The 24,421-nt window shown below is 36.7% G+C and overlaps 1 protein-coding gene across 3 annotated transcripts in view; it reads left to right on the top strand.

Moving 5' to 3' along the window:
• Positions 1 to 792: 792 nt before the first annotated feature.
• arhgap32b (Rho GTPase activating protein 32b) overlaps positions 793 to 24,421 on the top strand; it is a 78,584-nt gene continuing 54,955 nt past the window's right edge. For 2 of the 3 annotated variants that reach the window (XM_027003895.2, XM_027003904.2), the window contains exon 1: positions 1,061 to 1,263. The gene's annotated coding sequence lies outside the window, so the exon portion shown is untranslated. Of the gene's footprint in view, positions 832 to 1,060; positions 1,264 to 24,421 lie in introns of those variants that run through there. The other variant, XM_027003886.2, reaches the window with a different exon arrangement.

Here is a 24,421-nt window from a genome sequence, read left to right on the forward strand (position 1 = left end):
GTCCAGTAGGGGTACAATTAAAAGTTGTATAGATATATTTACATATGGAAAGTTATAATTTATGCACATTTAGCAGTCACCCATATTTTGCAATTTTAAAACTGATTTTCAATTGACTTTTCATGAATAATGCAATTTAATAGGCCAACACAATTGTAGTAGCCTAATTAGGGACAAGGGGCATGTTACCCCAAACATTACTTCAAAAAAGTATGATGACTGCTCTAACACAAACCTTTTCAGGATAAATAACAATATCAATTGACTGTTTAATAATAATAAATAAGTGGGCATGACACGTGTCAGATATTTCTAGTTGACTGTCCTGTAGCAAAAAGATGGTGAAAGTAAATTTGGTAACATTTAAGAGCGCTGCGGATAAATACTATGAGGGCACTTTTAAACATGTTATACCCTTATTATATATTTCGCGGGGAGCAAAATTCAGAGTTATCACAGTTTAAAACAGGTTTACTTCAAGATAGTAATCGATAGCGATGTATTTGTAGACTACTAACATGGATGCAGGTTGCATCTGTTAGATAAGACTAACATAAATATTCAATAATTCCATACACACAAAGTATTCGGATTGTATTTGCCTTGGTTATACCAGCATGCTAAAAATAGTGTGCCCCAATAAACGAAAACGCTCGGACGTCGGCCCTACTAACCACACTCCCTGGTCACGTCACGTCGGTGGCGCGCAGTGTACACCTCTGGGCGGTCACAATTTCCAATGTTGAGTGGAAAGTCTCTGTAAGTGGTGGTGTGAATTGTGTTCCCAAGAGCAGTTTTAAAGTATTTTTATGAAAGAAAAACTACCCTCCGGTAAATTGGAAAGCTACTCACGGTCTTTTTTAAGTCGAATACACACACACACACACACATATATATATATATATATTTAGACAACGGGAACCCAGCATAAACAGCTGGTTGTTTGTAGCCAACCATACAGCTAGCCTGTATACGCTAGCCACACCGTACTGGCCACAAAACGACAATTTTTACACGGATATTTCTGAGGCAATTTTTTTTGCTTGCAACGTTTCGTAACATGTGATTCTTTGCCAGTACAAAACAAGTTTGTAACGACTATGCGGCGGTCTTAAAATATCTTAGCTAGACTAAGATATGAGACTCTGGGGTACCGGGTTTCTCGGCAGGGTTTCTGCAGCATCTGTGGTGGAAGATCACGGGAACGAGACGGAGGACTGCTAAGCGACACTGACATCCAAATACACAACTGCTCGGACACAGGTCAGTAAAGTAACAACATTATTTACATTTTCGCTGTGTCGACTCACCACTGAAATATTTGCCCGCCTGTTTCAAAATGCATATCACTATTTCAATAGCTGGGGCGTAATTACATGCGTTCATTCGGGGACAGCCATGCTCGTGTAATTCACCTAGCTAGCTACAGATAGGAAGGTTAGATAATAGCTAGCTAGCTAGCTAGCTTCAATTACTGCTGGAGACATTGTTTTAAGCTAATATTAGGAGCTAGTTGTGCACTCAGTTGTTGTATGGGAAAAGTTCGTCTATCTGACTACATAGCTATCTGCATTTATTCAATGAACCACACTCCGGTCTCGGTAGGTGTAACGTTAGTTTCTCTTTTACATAGGCTATAGTAAGAGATTACATTCTTCATAGTTAAAATGACCTTACTTCGAAAAATGTTATTGATAAATATGCATGTTGTACATTTTTAACTAGTTGCACCAAGATACTAGTTGTATTTTAGCCAATGTCCGTCCATCCACCACTAAGGTCTTCATTTTCTCTTTCTTTGCACTGAAGTTTCAAATAAACTGACTGAGAGTGTAATTAAAATAGTTTTTTCCTGGTGCTTTTCTCCACAGCAAACAATGTAGGCTAGGCCTAGACCTGTTTTGTATGATCACTCCACCTTTGTATTGGCTTTTGACATGCATAAGAACATAGGACAGAATTGTTCCTGCTTGTTGGTAAGCCTGTACTGGCAAACTGATTTCATGTCAGATTTAATTGATGGCATACTTGGACAGAATCCACTGTGGATTTTAAAATGTTTGCTATAAAAGAGCATAGGTTATTTCTCTCATGCTGTCATATTATATTTCCTGTGATATCTTAGTAGATTATTTGTAGACTGTAGTAGATGTTTCTGTAGCTTTTTCTGTAAATCAAGAGCAAATGTTTACTGGTGTTTCATAGTTTCTTGGGTGGTGGTGAGGTGGGAGGCATCCTCGTTTTACTGCAGCATGCTGTACATCTATATTTACATCTATCTTAATCAGAACTGCATAGCAAGTTTACACCTTTAAGCATAAATATAGTATACAGCTGTATCTTATAGACTGCCATACATTTTAGAGTTTGTTGTTACAATACTCCTGTAGCCAATCTTGTGATCTAAAGACTGTTAGGTCTTTAGTTGGATGACTGTATGGGAGTCCTGTGTACATTGTGTCAAATTTGAGAGTTGGTTTTGATCAAAGGGCAGGTATTACTACTTTATTACATTATGTCAAATTTGTGAATTGTCCTTTGATCAAAGGCCAGGTATTAATACAGTATTTTATATATGTAAAACCTGAGGGCAGAGACCACAAACTGGCCCCTGAATCTCGGGTTTTCAGATGACAAACATGTTCTTTGATCTCCAGACCAAAGCGACAGCTCCCTGGCATTGCATCTAGAACAAATATTTATCCTCTTGAATGGTCTCTACCACACTGCCCTTTCCTTCAGGGGGTAACAGTGTCTGTGACAATGCCTTTTCCTTTGGGGAGTGCACAAATGTGCTTCACACAGTCCTTGTGCATCCACCCCTCACCCACGATAACACCCAGGCCCTTCACAATGGGGTTCACATTTGGCTTTACACCAAATGCAGGGGGAGCAGGGGGAGGATCCTCTGACCATAGGTATGCTCCCTATGGCCTCACCATACCATCCCACTTATGACACCAAATGTGAGCAGGAGCACCTAAGTGCTAATAAGAACATAGGAGACCTGATAAAGTATAACCTGAAATAAGTGCATGTGTGTCTGTGTGAGAGAGGTTTTTTTTTTTTGTCTTTTTTTCAATAAAGTGCCAATATCTGCAGTGCAAGCCTTAAAAGAGGAAAGAAAATAATTCCCTGTCTGGAAAAAGAAGAAAATGGCTTGTAGTCTGTATCACCAGGACTCTTTTCTAACAGTTGTGACTTTTCCTCACATCCCAATTGTGACAAAGGCAAAGGGCAGTGTCCACGCCCTGTCTCCAACCTGGATCCTCCAGGTGGCAAGCATGTGCTTTGACCAACCAGAGTAAAGAGACCGCTTTCTAAAATGGTGGCCAGAACACACGTTTACCCTCCTGAGGGATTTTCTCCATCACACTTCACTTTTTTGAGGAGTACTCCCTTACTCCTCTTCTCACATCTCATGTTTCATTCACGCATTTATTCAGGGTCACACCCAGGCCATGGGTTCTCACTGGGTTTCACACCATATCTTTAGAGCAGGGGATGGTCCTTTCTCCAATCAGTATGCTTCAGATGGCCTCCCTACACCATTTGTAGCAAAGGCAGAGGAAAGCAAATGAACCCAGCCTCAAATCCAGGGCTTCAAGCTGGCAAACCATTGCTGCTTGGTATGGCTGCCAGAGCTTACATTTACACTCCTGAGTGATGGTCTCCATCACAGTCTGCCTTGATTTAAAATGGGTCATTCCTGAAAATGGCCACAGGCAACATGACATAATTGTGTAGAGACAAGTACAGAGAACTGATCAAAAAGGGATTAGTATCTTATAGGTACAGAGAATATCTAATAAACTGGCAACTTTGTGTATACATTGATGCTTTCTTTTGTCCACATAAAATAGGCATGTTACAGTTAGCAAATAGTGTAAATGGTAAGTGCATTGTTTTAATCAGTGATTATATATGACAGCTGTGTTTTATATACTTAATCAACTCTTTAAGTTGGTGAAAATGGGTGAAATGCTGGTTGTCTTGACATGCTGATTTTTTATTTATTTTTTACCGTTTTGTCTTTACAAACAGGCTCACATTGGTTAGAGTAGATAACTAGTAAAAAATAAGCTTTTTTCACAATAATGTGAAAGTATTATGGGCAGAAATAGTATATTGCAGTTATATTTGTACATATTGCAATATGCCTTGGGCAGTGATAGCCTAGTGGTTAAGGTGTTTGACTAGTAATCTGAAGGTAAACTAGTAATAATTTGTAACAAGTCCCACCACTGCCAAGTAGACCCTTTTGGGCCCCTGAACAAGGCCCGTAACCCTCAGTTGCTCAAGTTGTACACAGTCATAATTGTAAGTTGCTTTGGATAAAAGCATCCACTAAATGCCATAAATGTAAACTATAGTTGTACATCACTGCTTGCACAGCTGATAAAGAACCTCTGTAGGGTGGACCTTGTGTTCTCCACTGCAATTTTGACTTTGTCTACATCTTTTACTGCTGTGTTTTATGGCTATTTATTTGACCTCTTATGAAACATATATTGCTAATACCACAAACATATATTTTTAATCACCAGTCAGTTTATTAGAAATATCACTTTATTAGAAGCACCTTGTACAGTTTGAGGCTCTTGCCCATCTGCTACCATGCGCAGTTTATGGCGGCTTTCCTCTAGCCTTTCATTTGTGGTGACTTACTGACAACATTACTGCTGTTAGTATTTTGTGGTGGTGGTCCTCTCTCCGCTTAGCAGTAACACTGAGATGTGTAAAAACTAAAACAACACTGTTGTGTGTGATGCACTCACCTTTCACACCCATGCCACCAATGTGTTAGTGTTTATGCTGTGTTGAAAATGGTCTACTACCTAAATAATATTCGGTCAGCGGTCTTCCTGTGGTTATAAACTGACCAGTAAAGAAAAGGGCATAGGGTGACTGATGAACTGCACATGCCAACTGATACAGTACTTATATAATAGGCATACCTAAAAGTGGCCAGTGAGTATAGGTACAAGGAAGGCTTTTCTGTTGACATGGATGGTTTATGTCAATGTCTACATTAGCAGATAATATTTCAGATCCCTTATCTTTTCAAAAATAATTACGAACAATATCATTTTAGTTTAGAATGTTTTGGTGATCCATGGTGTTTTTAAGTGCATAAGATTTATGTCATCTCTGTTTAGTTTTTTTCTTTTTTGAAGTGTTTATAGTTGCATTTTGAAATGGACCAACTGATGGGGCATAATGTAGTTTAAGGCTATTTTGCTCAATAAAACCTTGGTCTAAATAGCTAGTGTTCATAAAGATGAATAAGATCACAATATATACAGTACCATCACTTATTCATTTAGGCAATGTAATACTCAAAAGCCTTGTCAGCTTTTATTTTTTGTGAGAATTTTATTCAGCAATAAAGTTTAATTTGGTTAAATTTTTTTTCTAACCCCAACCTTAACTGTCATTCTTTTCAGTTCATCAATGTATGAATCTTTAATCATCCCCCATCCCAAATTTTGTTGTATATTTAAGAAAATGAACCAAAAATACATTTAAATTCATAATGTTCTGTTTCAGAAGCAGACCTTGTAGGTAGTTAGTACTACTCTACTGATGGAAAGTGCTGCTTTAACTTAAAGAAAAAATGACATTTGGAAGGTTGTTTAGAAACTGTAGCCCTACATTTGTGCAGCTGCAAATGTTATTTCAGTGTCTAGCCTATTTGCATATTTTGTCATGTGCACGATGAATGTCTTTAAGTCATAGCACTAATCTGTGAACTGTAAAAAAATCTAAAATATTTGGTCTAGTAGTAACTGGTAAGAACTTGTAATGAAACCAGACTTTTGGCTTTTAAAAATGAAACAAATTTGTGCCAGTCAAGAATATGTGCATCGGCTGAGATCAAACCAGCATTTATGCTCTTAGTTTCTGTTTTATATGCAAATGTTCCGTGGCATAGCATGAACTAAGCAATAGCCTGACTTGCTTCAAGTGAAACAAATAGAGTATTGTTGCCAGTGTCTGTCATGGTTTGTTTTTAGTCAGTCACCAGATGGTGATCACTAATATGACAGCATATTGTGAGACTGAAAAATGTCCCTTTTGTTGACATCTATTGGAGTTTTAAGTCAGTAAATGGACATCCTATTTTTTAGAAGGACTTTGCATTCTTACATTAAGGCCAGCTGTTTGAGTCTCAAATACCTATCGTAATTCCTATGTCCATTAAGTGAATGGACAATTGGAGAATTTTGCGCTGGTTTAGGATTGTTTTTCTTGAATGTATTACATAACACCACTTTGTTTTGAAGTTTTCTTATTGCACTTTTATAATTGTCTTACTTTTGAATCATAGTGTGTAATCTAATGGAAGAGAAAGTGACATTGAATGACTGGAACCTTGAGGCCTTAATTATGAGGGTGCTTGAATGATGCACTTGGCTTCTATCTCAACTGTGGTATATTTGATGGTTACTTTTGCTTGGCAGTGACCTGGGATGCAATACTTGGACTGTGGGGATTACCTTTTGAAAAGCTGAAGAGTGTGTGAGCCCTGAGGCGATTTGGGCAGGGCTGATTTATTGATTGGTGTTCCAGTCAGCCCGTCGCATTGCAACCTGACCAAGTAAGCAAAGAGAGCAATGAAAAAGGCTGCCCAGAGAAGTGCTGTGTAACGAAGGCCTTCTCCCCTTGAGGTGCAAAATTCTTGCATTCTGCAAGCAATGTTTACTTTGTACTCTGTTTTCCTCCCAGGGATATGTCATGTCAGCAGATATATTATTTTTGTTTGCTTCTGCTATGATGAATACATTGGACTTTCACATAATTTTATTCTTGTCCTGTGAGAACAGCATGATGTGTACCTGTTTTGTTCTTTAACTGAGCTTTTTCTTCCACTTTTACTTTAGTATAGCTTATATCGATAATTGGAATCTGTATTTAATTTAGTTTACTTTTGTCAACTTTGCTGTATGGAAGTCCCACTTCGACTGTGATTCAGTTACATAGTTATTTAACTAATACTGTATTTCAGAGTTTATTGCATGGCTCCTTAGCTCTTATTAGGCATATAATTAAATATATGTTTAATTGGACTTATTCATGATGATTATTTATTTTTATATAATTTTGTTGTTCCGTTTTGTACTGACCTAACAGCAAGCAAGTCATCAAATTTTCCAAGTGTACAATCTTGCAAGAAAAATAAAAAATCATTGCCCTAGTTGAGCTGAGTTTAATTTCTGCTAGTGGAGTTTTTGGTTTAAAAACATAGCGATGATATAGTCCTTACTGTATTAAGCTGGGCTTTATTATACAGTTCATGTAAGTTTGGATAATCATAGCTCATTGAAAAGAATAGGCCTGTTTGTACATGTATATGGGGCTCCTATTTATTGATTTGTCATATATAGGTTTACCAAAATGATGAACTAAGCAATGCTCTTTCTTTGCATTTGCCAAATAGCATGCTTCATTTTGGTATTTCATTGCATTTTATAATTTATTTTTACATGAACAATAATATTGTTTTATGTTGTGCATAATTGTTATATTTAGGTCTCTATGATTTTTGTGATGTTGAGAACATGGATGGAATTGCAGAATAGAGGCATAAAAACATATAAACAAATAAAAAATATAAAGATAGCACAGAATTTGATTAAAACAGTCATAACCTTGTATTATGCAGAAACTGAATTTGTTCTTTTAGCAACTGTGCTTACTACAAATCATGTCAAGCATCTGTCTTTGTACATGTACAGACATGTTCATCAATATATTAGCTAGTTTTATGGGAATAACGTTGAAGAGACTAGCTTCGGGTATGTAGGTAGCATCAAGAACTAAGAGACAGTTTTAAGTGCAAAATTAAGGGGCACACAATACCCTAATTGTTTGACCCAAACAGCCTTTCTGCAAGTTTTACTACTCTTCTAAGTAACGATAGACATCTAGCACCAAACTGCACTGTTTACTTGATCTATCCTTTCATTCATCCCCCGCATCCTCCCGTAGGAATGCATTGATTTTACAACTCACTTTTAAGATATAGCCGATAAACTTTGTAATAGATTGAACATCTTATTTTAAATTCCTTTCCACAATCTACCGTTTCTTGTTCCCTCTGTCTAATTTAAAATTCTTCATTTTCAGTATTGATTTATAAAATGTGATATAAGTGTTCAATTTGTAATATAAATGGTGTGTCTGTACTTAATAATTTTATTCTTGTTCTGTGAGAACAGCATGGTGTGTACCTGTTTTGTTCTTTAACTGAGCTTTTTCTTCCACTTTTACTTTAGTATAGCTGATATTGATAATTGGAATCTGTATTTAATTTAATTTACTTTTGTACTCAGCAAACCAGCTATGTTTTTGCTTGAAACAAGGCTACAGGGTGTTTTTTCATGGCATCAATGTTGATAAGTCCATATGGAGATGACCAATATATTTGTCTGGATATTAAAACATTAAATATAGCATATAAAACAAAGTTTGAATACTTCTCCAAATTATGTTGGGCAAAAAAGATGCTGCTTTGTGCTTTGTTTGCCAAACTAATCCTATCTTAAAATCATGTTCTCATCTATGAAACGTTTTTGTCTGTACTAGAAGGTTCATTGTCTTTTCAGTAACCATTGGTGCCACACACAAAGCCTGAAGTGACCTCTAACCCAGAGCTTTGAATGCTGTGGGTGCTTTGTGCAGAAATGAGGGCTTTGTCATTCTAGTCTGTGTGACCATTAATTACAGGAGTTCTCCCTCAACCCCACACATGAACTGATAGACTGAATCGTGCTGAGCATGAAAAGCATTTCCACTGGCCTCTACCACACATTGGCATGCGGAGTTGCCTAGAATTCCCTATTGGATTCATTGCACCCAAACAATTCCTGCATTGAGCAAAGCTGTTGGAGAACAGCCAGGGAATTCCTACAATGGAGGCATAATGAGAAAACATTGACAATTAGAGTTTTCATTCAGGATTCAGCTGGCAGCTTGGTGTGTGTGAATCTGACTGAGTAAAGAAGACTGTATAAATACCTGATATTTGGTCAACATGAATCTGCATAAAATAATTTTTAGAATGGATTGAGGTTAAGTGGAGGTTTTGGTTTATGTATTTGTATTACAGAAAATGAAACAGGAAATATGTTTGATTCTTTCTACTCCTGGCAGATTACTTTGTGAGTATACCTGAGCTTTTGAATAGTAGACTTTCCTCGATATTGCATTCTGTGTAAACACACATGAACATTTCCCTTTAAACGTTTACTAAGTAACCTATTACTAAGATTGATGTTCAGTATAATAACTAATTGTAATATGTACATAATGTGAGATGGTGAGCACTTTTGATGAATATGGAATGTGAGATGGTGAGCACTTTTGATGAATACCTCATCAGCACTGCCATCTGCTCTGCTGATAAAGCTGCGGTCACACTAGACATTCGTCAGCGAAATTTCGCAAGTTAAATTATATTCATTTTAATGGTATTTGCAGCAGTGAGCAATTTCATGCTGCAGAGTTCCTGGGCAAATAAATGTGAATGAAACTTCATGCCGAGTTTAACTTTGGTGAACTTTAACATGAGAATTCACATCCTCAACCAATAGAGCTACTGCTTTGGCTGAATCAACCAAAAGGGGTAGGACATTTATAGCAGTACTTTAGATTCGGAATGGACAAAATGCTAATTAGCCATGTGTTGTTGAGTTAGTTGGTTAGCAACTGTGTTGGAAAGCAAAATAAATCCCATTAAATTAGCAATAAACAAAACCTTTTGTACTCATAGGATTTTATTTACATTTATTTATTTTATTTATTCATTCCTATGAAGCCTAAATTAATTTTAAAAAATCTACTTGATATGCTAAGAACATATTAAATCTTTTTTTATTCTAGAAGAACAAAAAATAATCACTTATAATTTAATATACAGATTTTAATTTTATTTTCTTAATTTCATCAGGTTAAATTTTTTTACATTATTTGATTTCTGCAGCTTTATATAATCATACACACTGATATAAATACACACATATATATGAACATACATTACAGATTCTCCAAAAATAAGAGTCCTTCATAAAGTTTCTCTTTTTCTATGTGTAGCAAAATAAGAGTACCAATGGAGGTGCTGGTACCACATGGTATGGTGCTGGTGTTTTCGTGAAAATTACGTTATTGCAATAGGAACTCCAAAGACCATGTCTGAACACAAGTCTAAAAACTGGTGAAATTCTGCTGACTCCCCCAGCAGGTACAGAATAATGTGTGCTGGAAATGTACAGCAAGAAGGAATGAAACGTATGAAGTGTTTTAATGTTTTTAAAGAAGATGACTGAGGATATAATAATTTGTCACCACACCCTCCTAGTTGTATTCTACTTATTCCAGTTCACTTCACCATTTTGTGCATGGCTCTAGTGGATGCCTTGAACACTTCTTAACAAAAATGGCTAGGGCTGTAGATAAAACCTTTGGTTTTTGCGACACACATCTCAAAGGCTCCGAATTCCACCCATCCCCCAGGTCCACCCTTGTATTTTAGGATGGAATGGGCGGAGGTAGGAGAAATAGCACTAACAATGTAGATTGTTGTGACAAACATAGGGCATGCAGAGTTCAGAAAAGTTCCATCTGTGTTTTTCACATAATGCAGAAGGATACTACTAATAATCAGTTTGGAAAAAATATGCAGCCAAAAGCTATTTGTCATATTTGAAGAACATTTCTGAAATAGTATTATTCCCAACAAGCTATGCGCCTGATCATCCAGCTGTGGGAAGAAGCACAGCAATGACTCATCAGCCAGGCTTTTACTTCCAATCCCAGTTTTGACAGCTATGGCTTATTATTACCCATGTTGCTTTTAATTTAACTGAAATGCAAATTGAGTGTATGCAGGGCTGCTTATTTTTCTCTCTCCAGTGTGACTAGAGATTTGAAAAAGCTGTGAGAGGAAATTTGGCTCCATAAGAGATGCGCATTCATGGCTAGAATAAATGCTGATGCTATTTTTTACAGATAATTCCCAGAGTGAGGTTGGTTAGTTGTAAAAATATTCTATAATGGCTTACTGAGTTATTAAAAGTAATCAGTGACATGACCTAAAGGTCAACTTTGCTGTATGGAAGTCCCAATTCGACTGTGATTCAGTTACATAGTTATTTAACTAATACTGTATTTCAGAGTTTATTGCATGGCTCCTTAGCTCTTATTAGGCATATAATTAAATATATGTTTAATTGGACTTATTCATGATGATTATTTATTTTTATATAATTTTGTTGTTCCTTTTTGTACTGACCTAACAGCAAGCAAGTCATCAAATTTTCCAAGTGTACAATCTTGCAAGAAAAATAAAAAATCATTGCCCTAGTTGAGCTGAGTTTAATTTCTGCTAGTGGAGTTTTTGGTTTAAAAACATAGCGATGATATAGTCCTTACTGTATTAAGCTGGGCTTTATTATACAGTTCATGTAAGTTTGGATAATCATAGCTCATTGAAAAGAATAGGCCTGTTTGTACATGTATATGGGGCTCCTATTTATTGATTTGTCATATATAGGTTTACCAAAATGATGAACTAAGCAATGCTCTTTCTTTGCATTTGCCAAATAGCATGCTTCATTTTGGTATTTCATTGCATTTTATAATTTATTTTTACATGAACAATAATATTGTTTTATGTTGTGCATAATTGTTATATTTAGGTCTCTATGATTTTTGTGATGTTGAGAACATGGATGGAATTGCAGAATAGAGGCATAAAAACATATAAACAAATAAAAAATATAAAGATAGCACAGAATTTGATTAAAACAGTCATAACCTTGTATTATGCAGAAACTGAATTTGTTCTTTTAGCAACTGTGCTTACTACAAATCATGTCAAGCATCTGTCTTTGTACATGTACAGACATGTTCATCAATATATTAGCTAGTTTTATGGGAATAACGTTGAAGAGACTAGCTTCGGGTATGTAGGTAGCATCAAGAACTAAGAGACAGTTTTAAGTGCAAAATTAAGGGGCACACAATACCCTAATTGTTTGACCCAAACAGCCTTTCTGCAAGTTTTACTACTCTTCTAAGTAACGATAGACATCTAGCACCAAACTGCACTGTTTACTTGATCTATCCTTTCATTCATCCCCCGCATCCTCCCGTAGGAATGCATTGATTTTACAACTCACTTTTAAGATATAGCCGATAAACTTTGTAATAGATTGAACATCTTATTTTAAATTCCTTTCCACAATCTACCGTTTCTTGTTCCCTCTGTCTAATTTAAAATTCTTCATTTTCAGTATTGATTTATAAAATGTGATATAAGTGTTCAATTTGTAATATAAATGGTGTGTCTGTATTTAATAATAATAGCTGTACTGATTGTCCCTTAACATAGTTTTCATAGTTACAGTGGGCTCTGGCAGGACAGCTCAACGTTTGTTCATAAATGTAACTTTTTAGTTGTAGTGTTGTTTTTGATCATGCATAATTTTCTTAAAGGTAAAACTGTTGTAAAAACTGCTTTACAAATGCATTTGAATTAAAATGAGCAGAATGCAAGAATGTGACCTTGAATACCAACAGAACTGTCATACTGATGGAAATTTATAATTGTATTCAATTTATACATACATTTATAATCATGTTTCAATTCAAGTTGCTCAATCTGCTAACTGACTATGCTGTACTTGATATGCTAAGAGCATTGCGGACCTTATAGTATTTATTTAGTTTGTTCTTCTAGAATAAAAAAGTACTTAATAATAATAGCTGTACTAATTGTCAGTTAACAGTCATAGTTTTCATACAGTTACAGTGGACTCTGGCAGGACAGCTCAAAGTTTGTTCATAAACTTTACTTTTTAGTTGTAGCGTTCTTGTTGATCGTGCATATTTTCTTAAAGGTAAAAATTAAACATGTGAATGGGGAAAAAATGAGAAAAAAGTAAATTATTTATTTCATAGGATCACATGTATTAACCACATATATATTTCATAGGACCCCATATATTAAACATATATTGGCCCAGAAAGCTATCTTAATGTTACACTTCATATTTGAATAATGCTTTAAATATTGTCTCCAGGATGTACAAATTTTCCAAACACACACAAATCTTGAATGAAAATGTGTGTGACAGAATTGGGCCACACAGACCTCTTAAAGATAAGTGGAAGATGCCAAGGAGCAGAAGTTTTTAAAGATTTTTTAAAAAACTTTCTCTAGAGTCAACAATGGCATTGCTTCTCATCATTGTTAAAGACATGACAGGCCACAGGCTAGCAACACCATTTATATTGACCATTGAAGTCTGACACTAGTCAATGTCCGTGTAATGTCCGTTGCTTTATCTTTTTTTTTTTACTGTATAAAATAGGCTTAAGATAATTTTTGGGACAGGTTTCTCTTCAGTTCTCTTAGAGAACCTGAAGCAGGCAGTGATTTGATTGTTTTTTTTGTTTTTTTTATTCTGTGTAGTTGAACCGATAACTATCTTCCCAATGAAGCCTTTTCACGTTTCAATACAAGTTTTCATCATTGACCCTTCTAGTACTTCAAGAAAAGAGAAAATGTATGAACCTTATGAAACTAAAATGTAATAAACATTGACAAATTTGATACGTTTATCAAATTTAGATGCTTTTCCATTACTCTTCTGTATGTCTTTCTAATTGTGAAAGCAGTGCTTATTTTTTCCACATTCTACTAGTCTTCCTCAAAATTAATGTCACTGAATTAGAGATGGTGTTCTTTGCCACTCTCCCTAGGGGGTATGGCCTAATGCTAATATAGACTTGTATTATATTAAGACATTTTATGTGGAACATTGTGTATTTGGCACTGGATGGCACAGTTGCAAAAATATATTTGTGTGAATTTTGTACATTGTAGGGACAATATACACTAATTGGCCACATCTTGCTAGTAACAGGTTGGACTCCCTTTTGTCTTCAGAACTGTCTCAGTTCTTTGTGGCATTGATTCAACAAGGTGCTGGAAACATTCCTCAAAGATTTTGGTCCATATTGGCATGATAGCATCATGCAGTTGTTGCAGATTTGTCAGCTGCACATCATGATGCAAATCTCTCAAAGGTGCTATACTGGATTGAGATCTGGTGACTGTGGAGGACATTTGAGTACAGTGAACTCATTGTCATGTTCAAGAAGCTAGCTGAGATTATTTAAGATTTGTGACATGGTGCTTAAAATGGGTACACTGTGGTCATAAATGGATGGACATGGTCAGCAACAATAGTCTGGTAGGCTGTGGCATCTAAACGATGCTCAGTTGGTATTAATGGGCCCAAAGTGTGTCAAGAAAATATCCTCCACACCATTACACCACCAAAAGCCAGAACTGCTGATACAAGGTAGGATGGATCCATGCTTTCATGTTGTTTACACCAAATTCTGACCAGATACCATCTGAATGTTGCAGTAGAAATAGACTCATCAGGCCAGTCTTCTATTTTCCAATTTTGGTGAGCCTGTGTGAATTGTAGCCTCAGTTGACTGTCCTTAGCTGACAGGAGTGGCATGTCGTTTTCTGCTGCTATAGCCCATCTGCTTCAAGGTTTGATGTGTTGTGTGTCCAGGGATGCTCTTCTGCATACCTTGATTGTAACGAGTGGTTATTTCAGTTACTGTTGCCTTTCTATCAGCTTGAACCAGTGTGGCCATTCTCCTCTGTCTTCTGCCATCAGCAAGGAATTTTCAGCCAAGGAACTGCTGCTCACTGCATAGTTTCTCTTTCTGGACCATTCTCTGTAAAACGTAGTTGTGCATGAAAATCCCAAAAGATCAGCAGATTCTGAAATGCTCAGCAGCAACAACCATGATATGTTCTGAGTCACTTAAATCACCTCTCTTTCCCGTTCTGATGCTCAGTTTGAACTTAAAAAGGTAATCTTGACCATGTCTACATGCCTAAATGCATTGAGTTGCTGTCATGTGATTGGCTGATTAGATATTTGCAATAACGTGCAGTTGAACAGGTGTACCTAATAAAGTGGCCAGTGAGTGTATGCTTACCATTTTAATCAACTCCATCAGTTCTTTAAAATTATATAAAATTCACTGTTTACTTAATTCAATTTTATCCCATATTTGAACAAAAAATAATTAATAATTGTCCAAATATGATTCTGTTCATAAAAAAATTAATTTCTGGAAAACTTTTATTTTTAATATATATTTTTACCAAAAAATTGCTATTACTATAATAATGGCTATAGTATTAGCTAAAATATTTTGGATTGTTCTAGCAAAATAATTATTTTTATTGTTATTGTTGGACATGGTCATTGAGTATCAGACCTTTAGACTACTGTCAAAATCTCATTTTGAAGTGAAGCCTTGAACATTGAATTAGCCATCAAGTGGTCAAGAAAGATGTAAATCTGACAAATATTTTCTATATCATGCAAACTCTACAGCATGGCAGTAATGACTACAGGTTGAAGATAACGGTACCATGTGTAAAAAGATGGTATTAACCACATCAGAACATTGAACGGGTAGTCGTTGTATCACACTGTTGAAAACTAATGTTAGCTAGCTAGCTAGCTATAGCCTACAGCTAGCTAACTACTACCATTTTCTCATCACTTTCCATAATTTTCAGTGTAAAACTATTTAATCTGTAGCTAACAAGATGAAACAGGTCTAAAAGAGATATCTGTTAATCTAGCCAGTCTACCTCAATTATTAGCCCAAGTTTCTCCTTTCATTGAGTGGAACTGAACATATGATTATCTCTCCTCAGGCATCTTTTATGTGTGCAGCAAGATGAGTGGGATCTTTTATCACCAACATATTGTGTACAGACACATCTTTGTGCCACAATCATCTTTACCAGTGAAATCTAGATGTAGCTTATGTTGTCCTCTTCAAAAGGCAGTTTATTTAAAATCGGCGATTGGACGGCTGAGATACAGCAGTCTTCAAAATATCATTATCGAAATTTGAATGGGCCAACTGGAAAGGGTTAATATACAAACAAGTAACATTTTTAGGTGGAAGATTTTGTACAGGCTGCAATAGTTCCCTCTATATTTTTACTTTTGGTGGCATGTACAGAACACCTCATTGCTCGCTGTTTATTGCCCTTTTGGCATAGTGTCTAATGCCAAAGGCTACTCTATGTTCTTTGATTCAGTGCTGGCACTTGACCCTGGTTCACTGTGCCCGAGGCTTGTGTCAGCCAGCTGCCTATGCTGAGTGAAAAGAATCAGAGTGTCCCCGTCATGTTCCTTCTGGTGGCAGGAACTCCGCACTCCCCTTTCAAAAGCTTTATTGATGGGACGCTCATGTTCTCTTCAGCAGTTGCTGCTTTGGCTTTTCAGGCTTCTTGCAGTCAGGCTTATTCATGCCAAGAACTCAGTCTCTTCATTGCAAAGGATTCCCATGTCTTTTAATTACAATTCTTGTATTTTTATTTTAGTGATGGATAATGACTTGCGTGCCCATTAAACGGTTTTTCCACGCCGCTTTCGTGGTTTTCTGACTCCTTCAAAGAGGACTCAGCCTTTCAGAGTGATTCTGTGCTCTGTTTTGCATTACCATCTTCCCACACATTCAGCCAGGAGACATTTTACTAGTGTGTAAAGCTTTATCAGCGTATGTTTGTCTTCTTGGTTTTACTTTTCATAGTTCATTATAAATTTCTATGTATTTGATCAATGTGGTTATAAACTACATCTAAACCATAGGTCCTGCTATTTCTACAGAGATAGATAGATGGATAGTAGTTGCAGATCTAGAAGGAAATTTTCTCTGTTGTAGGATAAAGTATTTCTGTGGTTTATTTTGGATTTATATCCGATGTATCTGTTGGCACAATCAGCCTGAACTTCCACAGCCTGGCACAATCTTCCCCCTTCGAGTGGGCTGCTTAATGCCAGGACACCAGTGGACCAGAGATATAGCTGGTACCTTTGTACTCAAAGGACATTGAGAAGATTTGTTTTATTTTTCTGTGTTTAACTGCTTTAAGTTTTCTATACACATCGGTATCTTCACCTATTTTTTCTTTGGTATGAGCTGATCACATTTCGTCTTCCCAGGTTGAGGTCAAACTAAGGACATAGGAATTTTGAGTACTTAGAAAAGAATGCAGTAGGTCACATTGGTGGGGAGAAAATCATGCATGTCTTCACCACATTTTATACTTATTTTCAAGGCGTTTAAGGAAAGGGATAATAATGTTTTTTTTTGTCAGAAACATTGGCATCTACAAAACCAACTATTTTCAGTGTTTATCTCGTTGGATTCATCTTGATCTCTTAAAGAAACCTCTCCAATTCAGTTGTGAGACTTAATTTCTAGAGTGAAACTACTTGCTTAGTCATAAAGGTACCAGTGCTTTTATTGGCCCCTTGTTTATTTTGTAGAACACCCTTCCAAGCTTTGAAGAAGGAATGCAACCCTACAGTATCTTTCCTAACATATTTACAACACACTATGTTGAACAGCACCCAGTTGTAAACCTATATTTAGAGGTATCAAAAATCTTGCTTGTAGCATTGGAATTCCTTTTTTTTCTTAGTTTTATTCTCTGGTAATAATACACTTAGTCAACAAAGGAACAGTTTAGTATGGAACCTGATTGGCATCAAGTGCAGAGCCACCTCAGAAAAGTAGATCTGTGTTTCTTAGGGCTAGGTTTTTCCACTAATTAATGCCCTCCTAAATATGAAGATTTTTAAAGTCACTCTCAAGCTTCTGAAAAAGCTTATCCTGATTTCCACTGTAGGGCTGAACAGTTCTGAGTATGGACAGTAAACATTCCAATTGCATTTCAACAAAAACACGGTTTGGCATGGACTGCTTACAAACCATGCTCAGCACAGTTGTGCTCAGAGTCACAGATCTGTTTGGGTGGAATGGCTTAATGATGTAGGGATTCTCTGATTGGTTTTACACAAACAGAGATAAGCCTCTTGTTGTCTTCTCTCACGTTGCAAACATTCGGCATTTGAATAATATCCTGTATGGTTTTGCATTTTTAACAATCCAAACAACTCCAAATTATCCAATTTGGGCAGACACATGCAGTGACAGAAGTTCAGTGAGAACAGCTGTCATTTAATTATTCCAAGAACCCATTGCTGCCACAATACTTTGTGGCCCTGATTTCCAACACAATGCTCATAGGGAAAGAAACCATAACTGGTCATCAGGAGTCTGGAACAGCCTGACAGGGCCTTAGTATACATTTGGCCCGACTCTGGAACAGAGGGTTTTAGATTTCATTGATATTTTCACCAGAATACTATGCTTTTTTTGACAAATAACTATATTATTTAGCACTGTACTGCACTTCGCTTCAGTAGTGATGCACAGCATCAGTATTATGCCAGTATTATCAGGTAATTGTGTAGAATCTTCATATTAATGATGTTTCAACATTGGAATTTTATTTATATAGTGCTGATGAAAAGTAAGTTGTCTTCTGGATGAGACAAACATTTTTGTATATCTGCTGTATGACAGATGCCGCTGGGGCGGATGGAGGGATATCATCACAGTAACCCCCCCAAACACACGCCTCCTAGTGCATGAATGCCACAGGGGCAGAAATGCAAAGGTCGGGGGAAGAAAATGCAGCAGGCACTGGGCCTGGGGCACAGAGAGCAAACTGCCATCCCTGACCCAGGACATAGAGAACACAGTGCCTCACAATCCTTGGGCACGGTGACACTGGGCATCCATAGAGCACGGAGGCTACCCTTGCCTCCATTGAGGTCACACAGAAGCAGCGTCCCCTTTCATCGGCTGCGACCCCTTCACTGTAAAGGGTATGGAAATGCCCTCTTATGTCGATGGAGCCCTCTGTAGTCGACTAGGTGCAGCCATGGCACCCTCGACGGGGGTTCCTCTGTTGAAATAAAAATAAAAAGGCATTCTGTCATGGGTGCTGAATGTGCATGAAAAAAAGGGAAGCAAATGCAGGTTTCCCACTAAAGAGTTTAATGAAAGTAGCAAACAAAAACCAAAGTAGCAAACAAAACCATACAGAAAAGTATGGAAGAACTAAAAAGAACTAAGAAGAACTAAAAAAAGCCAAGGTAACCAATGACCAACAACAGTCAGGGGGCGGGGGGTATAAATTGTCACAATTCTCATAAAAAGCCTATCAATTAATTTTTTTTCCATCTGAATGCGTAAATAAAATAAATCCAAAACTATGAATTAATTATGTAAACTTACCAAGCGGGAACAACAGTTTACAAATGCCTCCATTGCTTTTGTTTACCAGTCTTGTTCACCAATGCTTTTTGTTCACCAGTCTTTTTCACCAATGCTTCTTTGCTTACCAGTCTTGTTCACCAAGGCTTTTGTTGGCTAGGTGATGGATCGCCTGCTATTTTAGATGCTATTTCTTTATAAGCCTATCATTCACGTTTCTAAGCAGACACTTGGGGAAAACTGGCAACGCTAAAGACTAATGGACCATGTATTCATGGTTGTTTATTTAAAATTGCCATTAAATCAGCTTTTTAAAATTTTCATTTCATACCAGTACTAAAAAATTGGTTATAACCTAGGCCACCAGGAAGAAATAGTGCATTTGTAACACATTAGCTTATAAGGTTTAAATTAAATATGAAATATCACCATAGCATAAATACCAGTTTTTAAAAACAGATTGTGGTTTGATTACAGTTGATTAGACTCTTTGTTGCCATAGACAGACCTATGTTGTGACCAATTGGTTTTGGATACATTTCCAGTATCAAGCAAGTTTCCATGTCAGCCAGACTTTCACTTCTTTTTTTGAAAAATTATTGGCTGCTCAGTCATTTACAAAGTAGACACAGTTTGTGGCCTGTTGCCCACTGGCTGCTATTGGTAATGAATTTAAGTAGGACGGATAGCAGAAATACTCAAATGCTTATGTTGCATGGGAGATCAGATTGCTAAGGGAGAAAAAGGGACAGTGGGGGAAAGCTCTTCATGGCCTCATGTCTATTGATTTGGTGTCGATTAGCATGGCAGCTGGTAGCCACTCCATAATGGAAGGTGGGGAGCCTAGTTTATGTCTACCCTTACTGGTGCATGAACAAGATTTCTTCATATTTCTTGGGGTACCAGAGGTAGCCATGCAAAGTTCAGCTGCTGAGGATTTTGTTTTTTCCTTATTAAGGCAGTGAATAGTTTAAATTGTTTACTAAAGTCTTTTTCAGTCAGGTCTTCTGTTTTTCAAGAGTGTGATGTACTTTTTGATAGAGAGATTTTGACCCGTCAGAATAAATGAAGGGCTGAATCCATAAAGAGTGAGTGCAGTAGTGGAAGCACTCAGCAATAATCACCATTTGCTGCAAGTCCTGCCTAAACAGAGATGGCATAGTAAGAAAGCATGTGTCTCTGTGTGTCAGCTTTGGGTTTATGCTCAGCCATTTGAAACCAAAACCAATTCTTACTGGCTGCTCACACAGATATGATGCAGTCCTTAGGGCGTCGGCCCATTTCCTCTACCATCCTGCTATAAGTTAACCAATGGATACACACTACCTGCTGAATTAGGGTCAGTGCTGTAAGAAGGCGATTGGTATGCTGGATTGAGCGGGATTGACATGCTGAAAATCATGGGCTTTGCACTATATCTATCTATATATTTGTACTATATCTATTGGAAGGGACAAGTGCCAGTCCTTCAGGGTCTGTTTGTAGAGTATGATTCACCTTTATGAATGTCTTTCTTTCTCTCTCACTGCATACTTTTTGAAAAGTCTGCTAACTATGAGAATTTTCTCTACTAATTATTATTCATATACTTAATCAGCTTTTTTCTCAGTGGCATTTGTTGTTTTGATACAGAATGGATTAAAAGTAGCATTATTTATCTGCAACATTCATTACTTATTCAAGATGTTATGACTGGAGTCTTGTCACCAGATTTTGACACTGCTCTGTAAATAACCCTAGACGTGTAATATAGGTTAGATATGTTGTTTGTCTATTTCATATAAACTGCGAAAAAAGAGGAACAAGCTACCTCGCAAGTGTGTTCTTATATTTACGAGCTGCTTGCTTCTTCAAAACCATGTATCTCTATTAAACTAATTAAGGGGCTCGGGTTCGTGGAAGAATTACAAGTTTAGTATGTGTACCCTGTGGTACTGAGAGCTGCTGTTCACAATTAAAATGAAAAGACTAGACAAATTGGAGCTTGTGCTTTGCTTCTACTCACTATTTGTGTGCTCAGGAAAATTTCAAGAGTGTTATTAGGGACTTTGTTTTTGCTGTTTTGTGAATGTGAGGTTGATGGTCAGTGGTAGTATTGGCAAGATAGAAGTTTCATTATGTGGCTCTAATTCAATATTTTTGTCACACCAACACTCAGTGAGAAGCTTGTTTTGAAGTTAGGTGATTTTCTAGCTGCCTGTAATTAGGCCTGATCGCAGTTATTTGAGCTGACCATGATGATTTGCTCTGACTGCAATTATTTTCCATACTAATTTGATTTCAGATGCATCAAACAGAATACAAATTTAGTGCTTATCTTAACAACAAATGTGAGACAAAACTGACTGAACACAAGGTCATCTGTTTCTTTATTTCAGTTTGCATAAAGGAATACAATAAAATGCACTTCTCACTGACCCCAAATGTAGCTCAGTGTTTGGTGTCTGAAGTTTGTTTTAGTTTTGTATTGGAGCATTGAGGCTATGTGCACTATTTAATATTGTTCAAACTGCAAGCCAAAATGATCAAAATTGTCTTTCTGGCACTCTCTCATACCTTGTCACATTATTATGTAATCTCAAACAACTTGCTTATGTGGTTTCTGATGATGTTTATGTATAACAATGGACAAAAGTACTGACAAAATCCAGACTTTAGACAGCTGCTGTTATGCAGAGATTTGTCTTGACAGTAAACAAGTGGATTTTCTATTAGTTTACTTAAACCACATTTGCATCATGTTTGTTACATAATTCTTCACATTAGTTTGTAAGATGGCTAAAATATGTGTAGCAGAAATAAAGCCTTGATGCAAAATGTTTGATAAAACTGTTTTGCCAATGACCCCATCATTTTAATGAAATATAAAAATTTTTGAAAGAAACATTGATTCAGACCTTGTTGCAATGCCAAACACATCACCACAATGATGCAATGCCAAACACATCATTTGTAATAAGTCAGTGGCAGTCAAAGGTGCTAATACCCACCCAGTAAGGAATAGATGTTTTCATTTGTTATATATATATATTTATATTATTTAAGTTCACTGTTCAATAAATTAATGTTCGTTATTATAAGGGTTTAAGGGATGTATTACTTGTTTATGTATTATAATAGCATATAGGCATACGACAAAGGGAAAAAAAAAGTATTGTCTGAAAGTTAGAGATCCATTTTAGGACTTGATGGTGTGTCTTTCTGCACTGCATGGAGGTCATCATAACCTCATTGAAATGCTATTTCATGTTTTGGCCTGTCTCTGCCCAAATATTACAGCCTTAATTATAAACTACAGGAAGAGAAGTCCAGAGTTCAAAGTTTGACAAGGTTTGAAAATTCTGTGTAAAACGTGTATTTGAATATGCCTTATACCAGTAGTTTAATGGAAGACACACCACAGAGCACAATGGAGACAACATTGTCAGACATGTAGTATGAAATTCTTAATTCTTTCTTTCTTTTTTATTACGTTTTGTCTAGGCTAAAATGACTCCCTGTGAGTGTCTTGTACTCCTGAAAAATATGCTCAAGCATAGTGATGCATTCAAGCATGCAAATATTTTTCCTTTTTTATTTTTCCTGAAAGATAATATATGACAAAAGGGGGAATTTCTTCCGTTGTCATTAAAACCAGCTCATATGTTTTGTTTTGTGACTGATGTGTGAATATTCTAAAGCCTTGTGTAAACAGCATTAGGCTGGAGCAGTTGCTCAACTGTCTTCTCTGTGAGTGCCTTGTTGTGAATTAATAAGGCTTTGAATGTGAGCTCATTCTTTTTAGGTATGAGATACGAGCAAGTGATTAACTCTTGCACCCCTTCTGCAAATCATGAGCTAGTGTATCATTCTTTCTGTTTGAGGAAAAATGTGTTCCCTAACATTGAAATATTAATAATGTGAGGGTGTTCTGCTTATTGCTCACTTTCTTGGGAGTTGTGTCTGACAAAAAAGCTGTTTTCCATTTAAAGAAGAGCATTATTAAATCAGGACACAGTTTGAGGCATTATCAGTGCTTAAGAATCTTAGTTGCAGCCTTACCTGATGTCTGTTTTCTCTATGATGCCACTGACAGGATTATCATGGAATTTTATTTGCCTCTTTAATCAAAGTAAGAGGCAGGGCAATGTGATTTGAGTCATTTTTTCAGGGTATGTAATGTGCAAAGCACGGCTGTGTAACGTTCAGTTTAACTTTACTGTTGGTCCAAAGGTGGCCTGATATATTAAGTAATGCTTTCATTCCAGTAATATTAAGAACCTTAATGTTTGATCCTCGTCCCATTATTATAAGTGTAAGCAAGAAGAAATTTTGGATGTTCCATATCAATTATGGGAGTTAGTGTTCCAGAGAGAACTGTGATAAAGGTACCTTCAGGCTACTGCATAGATTCTAAATGATGGCATCTTTTTCTGTGCATAGGCTGACAAGGTCCACATATTTGTCTCTATAGACCTTAGCTTTGGTTTAAGGCTGCATCTGGCTTTCTGTTAATTTAGTGTGAGTTTATTTAGTTCTGAAACAGCATCCAGAAGATGTGCTGTGTTAGTGATGACCCACTAAGCACAGTGGTACAGTGGCACTACAGAGGTCATAAAGAAAATAAACAGCTAGCACAAGAAAATTGATGGTAGGGATGTGATGTCATGAACCCTGGTGTCTTGTTAAAATTTTATTATGGTTTACTATGGATTGTGAAAGAGTTATATAAAAAGGACTAACAACATGCTCAGAGTAGGCAGCTGGATCAGTAATGACCCTTTGTGAGAACACTGGGCAATAAGACTACATACAGTGCTGTTGTGAGAGATTTGTAATTCACTTTGATAATTGTATTGTTGTCATAGCACTGGCACCTCTTTTTACATGATGCTTTGAGTGACAATTTATATCAGTTTATCTTAATTTTATTATAGCTTGAATTAAATGTGGCTAGAGTGATGAGCCTTGTTTAAATTTAAAAGTCCAGACTGACAAAAAAGCAGCTCAACTCAAATTAGATGTTGGCTCACCAGTCCCCAGTATGTGAACTTAGCATTATGGATACACCCTATAAAAGTGTTTTTCTGGCTCTTTGCATAATCAAAGATCTTTTTGTGACCTTCAGCCTACGCAGAGATATGTGCAGTGCGACAGAAGGCAGGGTGCTGCAGGACCTGTCTGTACTGCTTTTGTGCTGTCACTCCACAGAGGCCTGAAGGTTCTGGGCTACATTGTTTGGAGTGGAGAG

This window comes from Electrophorus electricus, chromosome 6, assembly GCF_013358815.1.
Source record: "Electrophorus electricus isolate fEleEle1 chromosome 6, fEleEle1.pri, whole genome shotgun sequence".
NCBI lineage: Eukaryota > Metazoa > Chordata > Actinopteri > Gymnotiformes > Gymnotidae > Electrophorus > Electrophorus electricus.